Source organism: Alligator mississippiensis, chromosome 14 (genome assembly GCF_030867095.1).
Source record: "Alligator mississippiensis isolate rAllMis1 chromosome 14, rAllMis1, whole genome shotgun sequence".
NCBI classification, from domain to species: Eukaryota; Metazoa; Chordata; order Crocodylia; family Alligatoridae; genus Alligator; species Alligator mississippiensis.
Window position 1 is genome coordinate 19,560,028 of NC_081837.1, and position 18,915 is coordinate 19,578,942.

The 18,915-nt window shown below is 54.1% G+C and overlaps 1 non-coding gene across 1 annotated transcript; it reads right to left on the reverse strand.

The window, feature by feature from the left end:
* Positions 1 to 7,625: 7,625 nt before the first annotated feature.
* On the reverse strand, positions 7,626 to 7,713 carry TRNAY-GUA (transfer RNA tyrosine (anticodon GUA)). The gene is given in 2 exon segments: positions 7,626 to 7,661; positions 7,677 to 7,713. It is a non-coding gene; the product is annotated as a tRNA-Tyr (tRNA).
* Between the last annotated feature and the right edge of the window lie 11,202 nt (positions 7,714 to 18,915).

An 18,915-nucleotide genomic window follows, 5' to 3' on the forward strand; every position in this document is an offset into this window, starting at 1 on the left:
CAATGAAACACCACTATATATGTAGGTTTCAGTTGAACATAATGTTTTATAGACATAATTACAATTTTAAATATACCTCTGACAACATTCAGGAAAAGATCAACGCCAAAAAGTCCAAAAAAACATCAGATTGGACACCTCACAGTGGACGAAACCCTAACCTTGACCGCTACATTGACTGCTTCAGGGAAAGAATGAACAATGAAATAATCGGCAACACACGCCACCACAACAACCTCTCTCTATCAGAGAAAAAGGCCATAGCAGACTTTCTACGGAAGCTTAAAAACATAGGCTACCTTCCCAGCAACACACTCCTAGCCACCATGGACGTTACCAGCCTATATACCAACATCCCACACCAGGATGGCATCCAAGCCTGCCTTATATATCTACAGGAACAAGATTACAACTCAGAATACAGACCCAAAGATATTACTGACCTTATACACTTCATCCTCATACACAACAATTTCACTTTTAATAATCAACACTTCCTCCAGATGATGGGAACAGCTAAGGGGCACTAAAATGGCCCCACAGTATGCCAACCTTTTTATGAGCCACCTGGAAGAAGACTTCCTCAAAAACTGCCCCATCAAACCCTTGCTATACTTAAGATATATTGATGACATCATCATTTGGACTGAAAACCTGCAATCTCTGATTGAGTTCCATCAGAAATTCAACAATCACCATCCCTCCATCCAACTTTCTCTAGAATACTCCAACACCAGCATCTCCTTTTTAGACACGATGATCAGTATCCAGAATGATAAAATACAGACTTTGGAAGCCTACCAGTGCCTCAACCACTATAAGGAAATAGATTCTAAGTACCTTTACATTTTGGCACTGAATTTCATAGATTTCATAGACATTAGGGCTGGAAGGGACCTTGGAAGATCATCAAGTCCAGCCCCCTGCCCAAAGGGCAGGAAGTCAGCTGGGATCATAGGATCCCAGCAAGATAAGCATCCAGTTTGCTCTTCAAGGTGTTCAATGTAGGCGCCTGAACCACCTCTGGTGGCAGGCTGTTCCAGACCTTGGGGGCTCAGACAGTAAAGAAATTCTTCCTTATGTCCAGCCTGAAACAGTCTTGTAGTAGTTTATGACCGTTTGACCTAGTCGTCATCGCTTGGGGAGCTCTGGTGAACAAACGTTCCCCCAAATACTGGTGGTCACCCCTGATAAACTTTTAGGTGGCCATCAGATCACCCCTGAGCCTGCGCTTTTCCAGGCTAAAGAGCCCCATGGCTCTCAGCCTGTCATCGTAGGGTCTGCTTCCCTGACCTCTGATCATGTGCGTGGCTCTTCTCTGGACTCTCTCAAGCTTTTCCACATCCTTTTTGAGTTGTGGAGCCCAAAACTGGACACAGTGCTCCAGCTGCTGCCTCACCAAGGCCGAGTACAAGGGGAGAATGACGTCCCAGGATTTGCTTGAGAAGCATCTATGGATGCAAGGCAGCATTTTGGTCGTTTGAGGGGTTTTACCATGGAAAAATCAGAGCTCACCCTGTCCCCTTTGCTCACTCGGACATGGGTCCAGCTGTGGCTGTCCCCCCGACCCTTTGTGGTGCTGAGCAGCCCTGCCATTCTGGTGCCCCACCCTGCTGCCTTCCCCCGGGGGCCTCTGTGGTACAGCGGGGAAGACCCAGCATGGGAGGGTAGAGTGGGCTGGGTAGGGAGGCTTAGTGCCACCGTCTGGAGCCCGACGCCTCCTGCTTGCCCCGCAGCAGCGGCGGGCACAACTCCATGCTGCCACCCCACTGCTGCTGGGCAGACTGGGGCACCTTGCTATGGCAGTGCAGAAGTCCCAGTGGAAGCAGAACCTCACTGCCCCACTCTGCCTTGCCACCATGCTGGGTCCCACCTTCTCTCCCATGGAGGCCCCCTGGCGGGGCAGCCCTGAGCCCACAGCAGGCAACTCATATCTACTCCATGCAAAAATATGGGGAGCATGTGCCCCCCATGCCTTCCCTTGGGGGCGTGTGCAGCGGTGAGGGAGTCAGGCTGCCACCTGCAACTCTGTCCCACTTCCTGCCCAGGGTCCTGGGGTTCTGCATTTCCACCCCAAGGCCCAGGCCCCATGTAAACCAACCCGGTTGGGCAGCACCTCCAGGACTGCCCAAATCCCTCCCTCCCTCATGGCAAGGGCATTAATCCTTCCACACCCAAACCTACCTGTGGGGAGCTGTGGGAACTGCTCTCCATGCTGGCTGGCTGCCATGTGCATGTGAGCATGAGCACATACATGTAGCACCCCTTGCTTAATCACATTCCTCCTGCTATTTCCTGTTTTGCACCTTTAAAGAAGAAAATGCACATGTTTCTCCTCAAAATGAGAAAATAGGTGTTTTTCCAGATTTTTCCATGGCAAATAGAAAACTGAATCCCTATTTATAATGGTCCAGTGTCTGGGAATTCCCAGGGATTCCCCATCATGGCAGAAAGCACTGACTGGGTGGTCAGCTGGGTGGGAGTGACTAGGAGTGAATGCCCATCAGTTCCATTGTTACCATAACTTCCTGTTCCTACCACTACTAGTCTGCTCCTACTGCCAAGACTGCAAAACAGACTTGTATGTGATCTCTCTCACCCCGCTCTTATTTAGTTAGTCTGTAGTGATGCATGTTAGTGCTGTGCAGAACAGCAGCGTTCTGCTTCAACTTCCATTTCTATGGAACAGTGTTTTGTTTCGAGTTTCATTTCATTTCAGAAGGACTGTTCCATTCTGTTTCCTTGCAATGGTTTCACTGTTTTGACATTTTGCCATAGGCTATAATGAGGAAGCACAAAACGGCCTATAACTTTGTAATTTCTTGCCTGATTCTGATGAAACTTGCAGGGATGGTAGCCCCTTCTGAGGGCATGAAGCTTGCCAAGCTTCAAGGACATAGGTGCAGGGGTTTCTAGGGAACTGCACCTCAAGCTGCTGACAAGCAGGAGCAGCATCCTGTGATCCAGCAGGCAGATTGGGGGCCTGCACTCTTGGGAGGAGTCTGGCAGAGGCCCCGCAGCCCTCCCGGGGGTGCAGGTGGGCCCCCAATTTGCCTGCTGGATCACAGGAGGCTGCTTCTGCTGCTTGGGACCCAGTGCTGGGGAACCGAGCCCGGCTGGGGGAAGCGCTTCCCACTGCTGGGCACAGTTCCCAGCACTGGGATGCTGACTAGTGGCATCTGGGATGTTACTTTCTGGGGATGGTTGCTGTCCATGTCCAGGAGAGGCAAGGAGTCTTCAACTTGGACGAGCTCCAGCTTGGTCCATTTCTTGGGTCTGTGTGGGGGTGAGTTGGGATAGCTGTGTACAGCCAAACAAGAACCAGTGCCATTAAAGTGGATGATGCAGGTGATGTCCATAATATAGGGGGGCTGCACTATGACATGAACCAGGAAGTTGAGAGAGACATCCTCATACTACTTGACTTCCCTGATGCAGGCATCCTACTGCTGATGGCGACTGCTGACCTGGAAGGATGGATGAGAAGACCACCTGTGCTCCTCTGCTGCATCATCCTCCAGTGCTGCCAGGGCCTTGTTTCTGTTCCCCAGTTGCACTGGGGAAACAGTCACAGCCTCACGCTGCCTAGCTCTGGAGGTGACCGTCCTCCATTCAGCTGTTATAGATGTTAGGGTCGGAAGGGACCTCAATAGATCATCAAGTCCACCCCCCTGCATAGGCAGGAAAGAGTGCTGGGTCTAGATGACCCCAGCTAGCTGCCTATCTAACCTCCTCTTGAAGACCCCCAGGGTAGGGGAGAGCACCACCTCCCTTGGGAGCCCATTCCAGACTTTGGCCACTCTAACTGTAAAGAAGTTCTTCCTAATGTCTAGTCTAAATCTGCTCCCTGCTAGCTTGTGGCCATTATTTCTTGTAATCCCCAGGGGCGCCTTGCTGAGTAAAGCCTCACCAATTCCCTTCTGTGCCCCCATAATGAACTTATAGGCAGCCACAAGGTCGCCTCTCAACCTTCTCTTGCGGAGGCTGAAGAGGTCCAGGTGCCCTAGTCTCTCCTCATAGGGCTTGGCCTGCAAGCCCTTAACCATACGTGTGGCCCTTCTTTGGACCCTCTCCAGGTTATCCACATCCCTCTTGAAGTGCGGCGCCCAAAACTGTACGCAGTACTCCAACTGCGGTCTGACCAGCACCCGCTAGAGGGGAAGTATCACCTCTTTGGTTCTGTTCGTCATGCATCTGCTGATGCACGATAAAGTGCCATTAGCTTTTCTGATAACTTCGTCACACTGACGATTCATGTTCATCTTGGAGTCCACTGGGACTCCAAGATCCTTTCCGCTTCCATGCCACCAAGCAGGTCATTTCCTAGGCAGTAGGTATGCTGGACATTTTTCCTCCCTAGGTGCAGCACTTTGCATTTCTCCTTGTTGAATTGCATTCTGTTGTTTTCTGCCCATATGTCCAACCTGTCCAGGTCTGCTTGTAGTTGTTCCCTGTCTTCCAGTGTGTCCACTTCTCCCCACAGTTTTGTGTCATCCGCAAACTTGGACAGAGTACACTTCAGTCCCTCGTCCAAGTCTCTGATGAAGACATTGAAGAGTATCGGTCCAAGGACCGAGCCATGCAGGACCCCACTGCCCACACCTTTCCAGGTCGATACCAGCCCATCCACTACGACTCTCTGGGTACGACCCTCTAGCCAATTCGCTGTCCTGCGACTCTCCCGTGATGTCTCTGCGTTAGGTGTTTGGTCCTGCTTGCAGAGAATGAAATTATTCATCAATCTCATCATCTGCAGCCTTGATCCCCCGCAGCCTGCTCACCTCTGCCTTAAGTTCCCTCACCTGCCCCTCCATGGCCTCAATCCAGGCACATGTGGGACAGGTGAGGGGACCCCCACCCCCTATGTTACCCCCCAGGCCTCAGAGGTCCTACCAGGCAACCCCCACAGACAGGGGGCTAGGGCACTGCCAACCCATCCAAGAGGTCTGTCTGGGTGGAGGCCTCACAGGAGCTCCGGACCAGAGGCAGCAGCAGGGCAGGGTCCTTGGCTGTGTCACACCCGCCCCCCCCGCCCCCGTAGTAACCCCTCTCCTCATTCACTTAACTGAAGTTTCTGCCAAGCTCCCATTTACTCCTACATGGTGCGTACTACTACCTATGAACTGGCCTGCAAACTGCTCCCCTGTTGGCAGTCCCTGTTCACTAGCTCCCTGGTCACCTGGGGAGTCTGCTTTCATACCCTTCTAGGCCTGGGCTAACTCAGCCCCAGGCAGCAATCACACAGCAATCAACAATGAACAGTCACTCAGCAGTCAGCACTCACTTCCAGCTTTGCAGAGCACCCCCCCGCCGCCCCCACCCCAAACCTCCTTTTGGTTCCAGCTGTGTCTCCACTTGGAAACAACATTAAACATGGATAGTGGGGCCATGGCTTGTGTTTCTGATGTCCCTGATGGATGTCCTGGGAGTGGCTCACTTTCACAATTCAGTTCCAATACTGATTTCAAGGGTGTGGCTGGTGAGCACATCATGACTGGGAAATTGTCAGGGTAGGCCATAAATAGGTGGGGAAAGCCACCTGTGACTTGTTAGCTTGGGGTATTAGATGTCTTCCTCCCATGCTAGACTGGCCACCCCAAGTACAAGAGCGGCTGAGGCTGGGGCAGGAACAGGACACTGTGGGATGCCTGGAGGACTGCAGGGCTGGCTTGCCCTGGGATGCTATGCCAGGACAATTATACAGACACAATTCATAATGGCCTAGGAGAAAGTACTAGCATATCTTATTCCTCACCTACACTGCCTCTTTTCCACTCCTCTGGTCCCTGACCAAACTTCCCCAACTTCATAAAGATCATTGCCAAGGAACCCGAGATCTCCTCTGCCCATTCCTGCAGGGTCCTGAGATTAAATTGATCTGGCCCTGCTGGCTTGATCAGACCCAACAAAAGCTCACTGACAGCCTATTTTTTCTTTATCTCCTCCCTCAGCTTGTTCCCTTCCTTCTCCACATAATCCCTGTTAGTTCTCCAGCAGCTTAATTTTTTGGGAGAAGATTGAGCCAAAGGCCACAGTTGCTCCTTAAGAGAGGATACAAGTATGCTAGCTTGCCCACTGGGAAGGAGCCAATGAGAGTTTTCTCTTTTTCTACCACTGGTTTTTTTGTGGGACACAGACATCCATTGTTCCAAAGGAGAAAGCTTCCTTAAGGGTCTGATACCCGATCACTGTGACCTCCTGTTCTTTGAGATCAATACCCCTTGTCCAATGCAGTTTATTGCCAGTACTCCCCAACCACCAAATTTGGATCCTTGGGGAATCCCATGGTCCAGGACACACAGACTCCAGCAATCCGCATAGCAAAAGCCAAAGCAACCAGATACCTCCGCTCTACCAGCTGAGCTACCAAAGGCAAAACATCCACCCACTCTTGCAGCTTCAGGTAACACACGCCCAAAAGTACCTGGCTCACCCACCCAGGACCCAGCACTCCTGCCACCATCACCGTCCCCTCCCGCTCGGCCCTCTGCTCCTTGCCCTGCCACCCGGTGAGCCCTGAGCTCTTTGGCACTCGCACCTGCCAGCCAGGCGCTGCTCTCGCCCAGCTAACACCCGCCACATGCACCAGCCCCAGGAAGGCCAGGCGAGGGCCCGCCAGGTTGCACATCCCACTGGGCGGCCCACCCCACCCCAACCCAGGGCTGCGGCTGGGCCGCCTACCTCTCCCCTTACATTCCCCATTCGGCTTTCCCCGCAGGCCCCACTCACCGCCAAGACCACACGCCTGTCCCTCTGGGTCAGGCCTCCACAGGTTCCACATGCCTTGCCTTCGACAGCCTGCCTGACACCAGCCCGGCTCCAGAGACGCCTGTCTGAAGAAGGAGACGCACCAGCTGCCGCGTCCCACGGCCTGAGCGCGCAGGGAACGCGCTCGCTGCCCACCCCAAACGGGTCTCGCCCGCAGCCGACCTGGGCAGGGTTTGGCTCGGCTTAGCCGTCTAGGCTTGGTCTCGCCTGCCTGGCACGGCTGCATTGCCTCCAGCCCTGGCCACACAAGGCCAGCCAGTGCCCTCCCAAAGGAGGCCACAGCTGCTGGCCATCAAGCCCAGCCCCTGCCATGTAGCCGGCCCGGAGCCTGGCAGCCGCAGGCTCCCCACGCCGTGCCACTTCTTGGGCCTCCCTTGTCAAGCACGGGCGCTGGCCAAGCAACCGCAGGTCCGGGAGCCAAGCAAGACGCCCAGAGCCCCAAGCCCAGCCTTCCACCTTGGGCTCAGGGCCTGGGGAGATAGGCCCAGCCAGAGCCACCACTCCCCCTCTACCAGCCGCAGTAGCTCAGTTGGGAGAGCGTTAGACTGAAGATCTAAAGGTCCCTGCATCAATCCCGGGTTTCGGCAGCTCTCAGGTCTTCCTTTGGCTGTCGCTGCCTACTCCAGCCTGCCCCTTCTTTGCTTCCTGGCCACCCGTGGGCCAGCCTCACCCCTGCCGCCTAACCCACTTGCGCTCCCAGAGACAGGTTCTTTTTGCCATGGGCAGCGCCTCCCAGGCAGGCAGTAGGCCCTTTTGGTGTGCCCTTGCACAACTCTCCAGTGCTCACCTTGCACACAAGCTGTCCCTGCCACCCCCAGGTGCAGAGCTTTCCTGTACAAGCCCCAAAAGGGAGGCGCTCCTTCGAGCCGGACTCGAACCAGCCACCTAAGGATGTCTTGCCCAACCCTCTACAGTCCTCCGCTCTACCAGCTGAGCTACCGAAGGAAACGCAGCCCCCTTCTTTTGTAGCATCAGGTAACACTCACCCAAAAGCACCTGGCTCACCCACCAGGGACCCAGCACTCCTGCCACCATCACCGTCCCCTCCCGCTCGGCCCTCTGCTCCCTGCCCTGCCTCCCGGCGAGCCCTGGGCTCTTTGGCACTCGCACCTGCCAGCCTCGCGCTGCTCTCGCCCAACTACCACCCGCCACATGCACCAGCCCCAGGAAGGCCAGGTGCAGGGCCCGCCAGGTCGCACATCCCACTGGGCGGCCCACCCCACCCCACCCCACCCCACCCCAGGGCTGCGCCTGGGCCTCCTGCCTCTCCCCTTACACGCCCCACTCGTCTTTCCCCGCAGGCCCCACACACCGCCAAGACCACACGCCTGTCCCTCTGGGTCAGGCCTCCACAGTTTCCACATGTCTTGCCTTCGCCAGCCTGCCTGACACCAGCCCGGCTCCAGGGACGCCTGTCTGAAAAAGGAGACGCACCAGCTGCCGTGTCCCACGGCCTGAGCGCGCAGGGAACGCGCTCGCTGCCCACTCCATACGGGTCTCGCCCGCAGCCGACCTGGGCAGGGTTTGGCTCGGCTTAGCCGTCTAGGCTTGGTCTCGCCTGCCTGGCACGGCTGCATTGCCTCCAGCCCTGGCCACACAAGGCCAGCCAGTGCCCTCCCAAAGGAGGCCACAGCTGCTGGCCATCAAGCCCAGCCCCTGCCATGTAGCCGGCCTGGAGTCTGGCAGCCGCAGGCTCCCCAGGCCGTGTGGCGGGCCAGTAGGGGGCGCTCCTGCCTTGAGCCGCCCTCCTCACTGCGCCCGACCACCTTCCAGGCTCCGAGTGCCTCCCTGGGGTGCCTCACGTCCGGCCGACCCCTTCCCTGCAGCACACCCGCTAGCCTGGACTTCCCGCTGCCACCACCCACCCAAGGCTCTGGACTCAATTCTGGCTCTGTGCACCTTGGAAAACACACGCCCAAAAGTACCTGGCTCACCCACCCAGGACCCAGCACTCCTGCCACCATCACCGTCCCCTCCCGCTCGGCCCTCTGCTCCCTGCCCTGCCTCCCGGTGAGCCCTGGTCTCTTTGGCACTCGCACCTGCCAGCCTTGCGCTGCTCTCCCCCAACTACCACCCGCTACATCCACCAGCTCCAGGAAGGCCATGTGCAGGGCCCACCAGGTCACATGCCCCACTGTGCTGCTCACCGCACCCTACCCCACCCCACTCCACCCCAAACCAGGGCTGCGGCTTGGCGTCCTGCTTCTGCCCTTACACTCCCCTCTTGGCTTTCCCCAGAGGCCCCACTCACCGCCAAGACCTGTCCCGCCGACCGGGCCTCCTCAGTTTCCACCTGGCTTGCCCTCCACATCCTGCCAGAGCCCCGCCCAGCTCGAGTAACGCCTGTCTGAAAAAGGAGACGCACCAGCTGTTTTGTCTCACTGTTGGGGGCATTTTTTCCTGGTTCGTTAGGCGGAGGCTGAAACAGGCCATTCGAATATGAACTTGTAGACTTAGTGTATTGAAGAATGCATTCTGGACAGAGTTATGCACTAGTTTCAAAAATTGTGCAGGAGTCTGACCCTGTACATTGAACAAAGCAGGTTAGTATAAGAAACGTTACATCATAAGCTGAGCAACAGTATATACCAATCAGCACTGGCCACGATACAAGTACATTTGCACATGTCTATAACTTGTTGACTGCCTGATGAGGCTGGTTTGAACTAGTCTGTGACCACAAGGTCATGACCTGGCTACGTGACTCGCTCACTTACAGGTAATGGCAGACTGGAACCATTTACTTTTTCCCCTTTAAACCCTTGTTGACAATGACGGGTAGATGCTGTCGAACAGATCCGTAGTGGGCATTGACACTGCAGCTCCCCAACGTTTCCACGCTCTCTCCATTACAGTCACGCAGGTGACGCTCAGGTTTCATTAACTTGGGGAGAGGTGTCGAAACAACTGGAAGAATGTGTTTTCACCTATAAGGGATACTCCTGAACCCGAGTCCACTTCTATTTTGCTTGCCTTTCCATTCATTTAGTGGGGACAAGTCTAATGTGTGAGTGGTTTTGCAGTGAATACTTTTGCCGCAGTGTTTTTGTCTCCTGGAACTGGCCCTCGAGCAGCAAACCCTCTCTGCGTGGCCCTTCTTCTTGCAGGCACGATACTCCGTCTTCCTGATGCTGGCTCCCTTCGTCTATGTTGGCCGCCACAACTGAAACATGTCTGTGGATTAATCTGCTTACGTGATGCAGTTGGTGAGGGTATGATGCACTGATTTTGCTGGTGGTGATCTGATTCTTGATCTTTTTGGAGGAAGCGGACGTGACTGGAGAACACCTGGCCAATTTCTCTCACATTATGGGATGCTGCTTCAGCTGCCAAGGTTTTTTCTTGTTCAGTAGCCAAAGTCAAATTTGAGCAGGAAATGTTGGATTGCTTTATCTTGAACCCCACAGACAAGACAGTCATGAAGCAGTCATCCAGGAGACCCCCACTCTCCCAAAATTCGGCAAGGGGGTGGAGCTCAGCCATGTGATCTGCTATGCCTTCGCTTGCCCTTTGGTCCCATTTAATAAATGAAATCTCTGCAGGGTAACAGATGATCGTGGGCAAAAATGGGCCTTTAGTGGGGCAGTTAGTTCAGCATAAGACTTAGTGTTTGGTAAGGCAGGTGCTGGGGGGGAACGGACAATGGCAAATATTTTGGCACCGCAGACTCTCCGGAGCATCGTGCGCTTCTGTGCTGGATTTTCCAGTACGTTGGCTTCCAGGTAATCGGATAGCCTTGCCGCTGGACAGCCCCAAGGAGCTGGCTGCTCACATCAATTGTACGGGCCCCAGTGTGACCATTTTAATTAACATCAGCCATAATAGGGAGAAAAGAAGAAGAAGAAGAAAACTTCCCTCTCATCACAAAACACAGCCTGGTCTCAGAACGTCATCCCACAATCTAGGGGGGCCTTTTCAGCAAAGGATCCCATGCTCATTGCCAGATGCTATGTTGTGAGTTCAGCGTCAATGCTCTGGACACTTCTGGGTTGAACTAATAGTAATTTATTATGATAACTATCTTGAATCATATCCAGATGGATCCAACAATTGCCCTCAGTAGATATATGCATAACGTATACTTGCTCTGCCGCTGACATGACCCAGCCCAGTCCTGTGCAGGGAGAGGCACCAAGAAAGCCTCTGGCTCCTCATGGCAGAGAGCAGGGAGTCCCCAGAGCTGCAAAACTGCCCCAAAGTCACTGAATCCTACAGTGCTGAACAGCAGGGCTTTGGCCTTCAAGGGACAGTACAACAAAAACACAAGAAGACACAACAGCACCTGTGCGGCAAACTTCACTGATGGCTTGCTTCATTTTTGCAAAGTGCTCTGGCAGCTTGGCTTTCGCTCCACTGTGTGCACACTTGCTTCTGCAGACATAACTCGGGCCTGAGCACTTGTGAGAGCCTTTGCTCTGCAGATATCCACAGCCAGGGGTAGGGTGATGGAGGGGTTTCCAGCAGCTTTTCTTTGAGTTTGCAGGAAGTTATGCTGAAGATAATTTAGTCCCTCAACGTAACATCCTCAGCAAGTGCAAATTCACAATGCTGTGCTCTGCTTCTGAGCTCTGAAACAAAATCATCTATCCTTCCGCATCCCATTGTACCTAAGTTGCCAGAACTGCTACCTTTCAAAGACAGGGTTTTTCCCAGGTTGGCAGTAGTTCTCGAATGCTGCCATCACCTCTGGAAGGGTTTTGTTATTAGAGTCTGCAAACACGCCCTGTATACTGTCGTAAATACCTAGGACTTTATCCCAATGCAGTGAAGCCTGGCTGCAATTTTATAATCCTCTGCCTCTTCCTCAGCCTTTGTGACTGCAAGGTGTAACCTAAGCTTCTGTTCCCATCTCCTCCAATTCTCCCCAAGATTTCCAGCAAAGGAAAAATCTGGGGGAGGTTTGAAATGCTCCATTTTTTCTCTTTGAACGACAAGCTTAAGCCCCTTAATCAGGCTGCTGATGACTCCTCCAAGAGACAAGTCACTTGTGACACCTTATAGTGTTTGCTCTATGCCACTGGGTCCCCGGGATGGGGGACTGACTCAGACCTCTGTGCAGTGAGTTCCCATCTCCCCATGATGCAGGGCTGGCGGCCCCCCAAGCCCTGGGGCCAGGCAGGGCTCCTAGAGCTGGGCCCTGGGGATCCCAGCGGTTGGTTGTTACCACCTGTCTCAGGTAAGTCCCCACCTCCCAGCTCCAGGTCCCAGGTCTCCTCTGCAAATTTGAACAAGGTGCTTTTCACCCCCTTGTCCAAGTTGCTGATGAAGATGTTGAACAGTGCGGGCCTGAGGACCGAGTCCTGGGGGACCCCACTGCCCACGTCCCTCCAGGTTGAAAATGACCCGTCCTCCACCACTCTCTGGGTGCGGTCCCTCTAGCCAATTTGCGACCCACCTGACTGTGCAGGCATCAATGCCACAGTCGCTTAATTTTTGGATGAGAATGGGGTGAGAGTCAGTGTCGAAGGCCTTCCTAAAGTCCAGAAAGACTATGTCCACTATGACACCTGCGTCCAAGGATTTTGTGACTTGGACATAGAAGGCAACCAGGTTGGTCTGACAGCATCTACCTGTAATGAACCCATGTTGGTTGCCCTTAAGCATAATCTCCCCTACTGGTCCCTCACAGATGTGCTCCTGGATAAGAGCGTCCTGAGGACCAAGGTAAGACTAATGGGCCTCTAGTTTCCTGGGTCCTCCTTCCTTCCTTTTTTGAAAATGGGGACCACATTGGCCCTTTTCCAATCCTCTGGCACCTGGCCAGAGCACCACGAGTGCTCGTAAAGCTGTGCCAGGGCTCCCGCAATGACCCCTGCTAATTCCCTCAGCACTCTGGGGCAGAGATCTTCTGGACCTGCTGCTTTGAACATGTGCAGCCCCTCCAGAAATTCCCTAACTTGGTCCTCCCTGACCCTAGGCCTGGCAGTGCCTCTCCTGAGTCCACCCGGGATCCCAGTGGGGGGATGTCCCAGTCCCTGCTCAGAGAAATGGAGGCAAAGAATTTGTTAAAGAGGTCAGCTTTATCATCTGGTGCAAGCACCAGATTGCCAAGCGTGTCCTGCAGGGGCCCCACGTTACCTGGTACCGTCTTCTACCCAGTATGTATTTAAAAGAGGACTAATTCTTATCTTTGATCTGGGTTTGCTAGTTCTGTCTCCGTCTTGGCCTTCCTAACAGCCCCGCTACAGTATCGAGCAATGGAGGTGTAATCCTCCTTGGTGATGGCCCCTCCCTTCCACTGGGTGTAGCCCTCCTTTTTAGCTTTCAGATGCTCCTGAATGCCTTTGGTGAGCCATGGGGGCTTTTGAGCACTCTTGCCCCCTTTGATTCGCATTGGGGCTGTCACCCTTTGGGCTTGGAGGATCATCTTCTTAAGGAATGACCACTCATTCCCAGTGGTTTGTTATATGCCATTGGCTCCCAGGGATGGGGGACTCACTCAGACCTCCATGCCTTTGGGGTCCTGCTCAAGTAACCATTCAGCAGAGACTGGTGGGGTGGGAAACAGCTTTGTCTTGATTAGCAACAGGAGTCATCAACTCACATGCTTACATCATGTAGGGAGAACTACAACTACCCACCACCACAAACTGCACCCGCAGGGCATCACAGCGAGAGACTGGGTGGTCCCATTGCTGCCCCTTGAAGGTACATGCCATATACCACAAACTGTGCTCACATCCAAAGGAGCGTGATGGCGAATCCAAAAGAACTTGCCCAGGCTTCCCCAGCAGGGACAGGGAGGGTAAGCCCAGGGACAGATAGGTACACGTGCCCTCTCACCTGTCCCAGCCTCCCCTGGCCTGGCCCTGGCACACTCCCTCTAGGAAAATCCCAGTTTGATCCTGCTTAGTTCGATCCTGCCCTAGTGTGGTAAAAATGTTTCATGATCCTTTGTGCAAACTGCACAAGGTCTAATGGTTAAACTGTGAACTGCTTTTTTTCCTACAGTAGAAAAGCAGTGTCATAATAAGGAACAGTCTGGCTAAACGCTCGCTTATGATAAGACTCAAGGCCTCCTGTTGGAACACACAAATTAACTCTTGCTCTGCACATAACTCATGTTACAACCATCATACTTGCTCATTGCCCTAGAGTTACACCAAGATACAAGGTTACTAAAAGGCATTAATTTTGCTGCAGTTCCTCTTTGAACTGCGCATGCGGCAGGCCTTTTTGCCGCAGTTCCGTGTTAGGACTACGCATGTACTAAACTTTGCAGAAAAATGTAACCAATTACAAATTGCCACGCTGGAATCTATCGTTCATGTTAGCTATAAAAATGGAACCTCGGGCACGGCTCGGGGTCGACTTTGCTTTGAGCAGCTGAGCTCCTCTGTCGAACTTGTTTGCAAACAATAAACTCGAGTTGGACCCAGCCTGAGTGTGTGACTCTCTCCTTGAGGTAAATTGGACAAGCCTCCAGGGGCACGAAACTAGCATTTGTGCAACACTAGGGTGCTCAGAACCAGTGCACCATGACCGCCCTGGTCTGGGCCCTGCTCCTCCTGGCCCTGCTCACACATGAGTGCTTGGGGTAGGGCTGGGGCTGGCAGCAGGGGTAGAGTCAGGGCCCTGGTGCCCAGTGCCAGGTGCCCCAGAGCCGGGTTGGCCCTGCCAGCTAGTGCTGCTGTGACTTGGCTCAGTGTGCTGTCATCTGGATGTGCTTGCACACATGCACCCAGGAGTTTTGCCCCCGAAAGGCACGTGTAGACGCTCCCACTGAATCTCCTATGCTGTAGGCAAGACCTTCTGTCCTGGGTCTAGGGGAGCCTTTGGAAGCAGCTCATTCACTTACTATAGCTTGGATATTGCTCTGCCTTACACCAAGGCTAGGGAAAGCACCTGCATGGCTCCATGATACAGGGAACACAGTAAGGGAGGAAATGAGACTCAGGCTGCCTGCCTTCTCTAGGACACAGTTGTCTTAATATTTTTGGTTGGGGGCCTGTCTATATGTGGACAATTCCACAGCACCTTGGCTCCCTGGCCCTAGGCCTAACTTAGGATGTAGATATGGTCCATTTCTTTACAAAGCAGAAAGATCCCAACAAAAATGGCGGGAAGCGTTTAGCATGAGAAAAGCCATTGCAGCGCTGGCTAGCTGTGGCAAAAGGCCATGTCAACAAAACCGCTTTAGCATTCTTTGAGGCACACTTTCTTTTTTAAAGAATGTTTTTATATTCCAAGCCAAATCAGCCAAATGAAGTACAGATCAGCGAGTCAGCCCAGACCCATTAGTGGCCCTACACCGGCAAACATCCTCCACCCTCACCAAGGGCTTCAGATATTTCCAAAGTCTTTTGGCAGTTATCCTACGTGCAGGCCCAAGCCCAGAGGCTTGGGGGTTGGATGCCCCCAAGTTTTGCCTGCCCTCAGCCATATGACCGCAGAAGCATGCAAGGGAGGAGCCTCCCATTTCTATAAAGTGGGCTTTAAGCCCCAACACCTTGGCAGGTACTAAACCGCACCAGAAGAACAGTTTCCCCCTGAAACACTTAAGGAAAACTGCCTTCATGGACCCAGATACATGATGTTTCCCCTGCCAGGAGCAGCCTCTCTGCACCCCTGCTCCCAGCCCTGCCAGCCTGTCCTGCAGCAGGAACGCTGCGTGCGACACCCCCAGTTCCCCCACACACTGACAGTATGAAAAGCACCATACCTCTCCCTGTGTCCTCCCGGAATTGGACAGCGGCGAGCCTCTGTCTGCGTGCCCACGTCACCCAGGCAGAGGGCCCTGGTTTGGGTGCTGGCGTGCACCAGGTGGGGGCCCTCTGCCTGGATGCTGGCTTCTGGTCTTGGGGGCAGGATGGTCTGGGCCCCAGTACTGGTCCCAGGACAGTGCCTTGGGGGCTCCGTTGCCCACATTTCTCCAGGTAGAAACTGACCCGGCCACCACCGCTCTCTGGGGGTGTCCCATAAGCCAATTTTCTACCCACCGAACTGTGTAATAACCTACAGTGCAACTGTTTAGTTTATTTATCAGAATTGGCTGTGACACTGTGTCAAAGGCCTTTTTAAAATCTAAGTAAATAACATCTACCTCTCTTCCTTCAGCCAAGCATTTTGTGACCTGGTCATAAAATGAAACCAGGCTAGTCAGGCAGGATCTCCCTGCTATAAACCCATGCTGATTGCCCCTTACCATTATTTTACCTGCTGGTCCCTCACAAATGGGATTCTTAACAATATTCTCAAAGGTCTTGCCAAGGAGAGAGGTGAGACTAACCAGCCTATAATTACCCCGTTCCTCCTTCTGCTTCCTGAAAGTAAGAACCACATAGGCCCTTTACTTATTACCCCATCAGTGCGGGCCCAAAGACCAAGCCCTGGGGTACCCCACTGCTCACATCTACCAGTTTGAGTACAACTCGTCCACCACTACTCTCTAGGTGCGCCCCATCAGCCAATGTTTTACCCATCCACCTGTGCATGCATCAATGCACAGTCACTTAATTTATAGATGAGAATGGGGTGAGAGAGTGTCAAAGACCTTCTTCAAGTCCAGAAAGACTACGTCCACAATGACACCATCATCCAAGGATTTAGTTACTTGGTCATAAAAGGCAATCAGGGTTGGTCTGGCAGGACCTGCCTTTGGTGAAGCCATGCTGATTGCCCCTGAGCATGATCTCCCCTGCTGGCCCCCACAGATGTGCTCCTTGATGATTCTCTCCAAGAGCTTCCCGAGCACCAAGGTGAGGCTTACTGGCCTATAATTACTTGGGTCCTCCTTCCTCCCCTTCTTAAAAATAGGACAACATTAGCCATTTCCCAATCCCTCGGCACCTGGCCAGATGACCATGAATGCTCAAACAGCCAGGCCAAAGGCTCCGCGATGACAACTCCCTCAACACCGTTGGGTGGAGGGCATCTGGACCTGCAGATTTAAGCCCTTCCAGAAGATCCCTAACTACATCTGCACTGACTGAAGGCTTGATAAAGCTATCCCCAAGATTGTCCCTACATCTGGTAGGTGGGATATCCTGGTCCCTGTTCAGGAAAACAGAGGCAAAGAAACTGTTGAAAATATCTGCTTTCTTGTCTGGCGTGGCCACCAGATTACCTGTTTCTGCCCCCAGGCCCTCCACCAGCCAATAAAACGACACGGGTGCAAATGACATGGCTGCAAACACTTGCAGGAGTTTATTATGGCAGATGTGCAGTGATCATATCAACCAGCTGAGAAGGACCGGATGTGCGGTATATCGGCCCAGCACGTACAAGCAGAGCCACCTGAGCTCTCATGTGCTGATCCAGAACAGCAGGTCTTCCTTCACTTACCTGTGCTGTGCCCAGTGTCTGGCCTTGCAGGTTTTCCCAGCAAGCTGCCCAGCCTGCCCTCACATGCAACAGCGCAGGAAGGCCCAGGTTATCTGCAGGAGGGTTCAGAGACAATCCTGGGCAGGAACTGGAGAAGGGACTGATTTTGTTTGAGGACAAACCCAAAGGTCATGTTTTTACAGAGTCAAAAGAAAATTTCCCATAGAGGTTAGGGGGACCAAGATGCACTCCTATACACTTCACTGACTTTGCCCTTATCCCAGGAGCTTGGAGAGGCAATGACGGGCAGGGTCTGAGGCAGGACTGCAGCCTACTGAAATAAAAACAACTGCCCCATCAGATCCCCTCGACAGCACCACATGTGCCTTTATTTTATTCATCGCATATGTCACGGCGGGGTCCTCCAGGAGGGCTGTGGTCTCCTTAAGGCCCCCTCTCCATGCCTATTTGGCCCAAGGGCACCCTCTATTCTCGCCCACCACGTCTTTCATGTTCAGTATATATTGGGAGGCTGCCTTACATCTCCTAGGCACGGTTAGCTGGGACCTCCGTCCCTGCGTTCTCCTGGACCCACCAGGGGTCTCCGTGTATACTGGGTGCTGTCCAGGCACCCTAGCCTTATGGGCTACGCGTGGCTCCTACCAACCCCTAATACCACGCCCCAAGCCTCGCTGATGGGATAGACGCTGGTATGTCTCTCTCTATATATACTGCCTGTCTCTCGGGCCTCCTCTACGTACTCTCGCCCGCTCTCTGGGGCCTCCTCTGCTGTACTGCCCTCTCTTGGGCTCTCTGAGCCCACTCGGGGCCTCCCTGTAATGTTGCCCCTTTCTGGGGCCTTCTCTATAGTGTTGCCCCCTGTCTGGGGCCTTTACAATAGTGCCCCCTCCTGGGGCTTTCCCCGCAATGTCGCCCGAACTCGGACTTCTAAAATACAGCCCCCTGTCTGGGGCTCTCTGCGCCCACTCTGGGGACTTCTCGGCAACACCCCCTGACTCTCGGGCCCACCGCACTGCTACCCCCTTCTCCCAGGGCTCACCGCGCCACTACCCCCTCTCGCTGGGGGCAACCGCAGCGCACCACCCTGCTCCGGGGTTTATTGCCGCACTAGTCCTTCTTCAGAGGCTCCCTGCGCCCGCACTGGGCTTCCTAATAATATTGCCCCCTCTCTAGGGCTCGCTGGGCCCCTATTGGGCTTCCTAATAACACTGCCCCCCCTCTGGGGCTTGTCGTGCCCGTGCTGGGGCTTCTCAAAGCCGCCCCTCTCTGGGGCTGGGGTCTACGCACCCCGCAAGTTGTGCCCTCACTGGTGCCGGGGTTCCCATACCACTGGGGTTCCCCCTTAGAATACTGCGCCCTCACTGGCGCCAGGGTCCCACCCCCTGTGGGTCCCTATGAAGCCTCCTCCTACTACTATAGCCTCACCCAAACCACCGGTGTAATATCAAAGCCGAACATAAACTCGAGCCTCCTGGCTATAACTCAAACACAAAGCCTCCTGGCAGAACCATGGTGCTCAAACCTCTCCAGGCTGCCATCCTTCACCCAGCTAGAGCGGTTCCTGTAATGCTCGCATCCTAGCTCCAGGAGCCCGAGCCCGAGCCCGAGCCCCAGCCCCAGCCCCAGCCCCAGCCCCAGCCCCAGCCCCTGCCCCTGCCCCTGCCCCTGCCCCTGCCCCTGCCCCTGCCCCTGCCCCTCCGGCTGCTCAGCCTGGCCTCAGCCCTGGGCTTTATAAGGACCAGGCCCTGCCTCCTGCAGACAGCTGGCCCTCCCTAGATGCCCCGGCAACCCACAGCGGTGCTCTATCCCTGACAACCCACAGCTGGGCTCGTTATGTCCTGCCAGGGCTCGCTCTCTCTCTCC